Raw genomic sequence first — 528 nt, 5'->3', positions numbered from 1 at the left:
TCCAGCCCGGGTGACAGAGTGAGACTCTGTCTCAAAAAAAAAAAGTCTTTTATAGGGATGGGGTCTGACTAGGTTGGTCAGGCTACTCTCAAACTCCTGGCCTCAAGTGATCCTCCCATCCCAGCCTCCCAAAGTACTGGGATGACAGGCATGAGCCACAGTGCCCAGCCCCAAGCACTTACTGAGCACCACCTGTATGCCCAGTCCCATTCTAAGCCATATGAGTCCCATAGCGAACAACACAGAGAAACATCCTCTGCCCTGGGGAGATGGTCTTTTGGGGTGAGAGGAGGCCAGGAAGGCCGGGTGACTGAGAGGAGCACGCGGTTCAGTGGAGAACAGTGAATCGGGGAGGGCTGTGGCTGTCCTCCAGTGGGACAGGGGAGGTGCCAGTGGGGTCAGGGGAGGTGGGGTCAGGGGAGGTGCCAGAGGAGGCAAGGGTACCTGGTTTTCTGGGGAAACAGCACACGGGGCAGAGGCACAGCCAGGGCAGAGGCGAGGAGGAGGAGGGGCCTGGTGTCCACAGAG

Source organism: Colobus angolensis, unplaced genomic scaffold, assembly GCF_000951035.1.
Source record: "Colobus angolensis palliatus isolate OR3802 unplaced genomic scaffold, Cang.pa_1.0 Scaffold64, whole genome shotgun sequence".
NCBI lineage: Eukaryota > Metazoa > Chordata > Mammalia > Primates > Cercopithecidae > Colobus > Colobus angolensis.
This window is presented reverse-complemented; position numbering follows the sequence as displayed.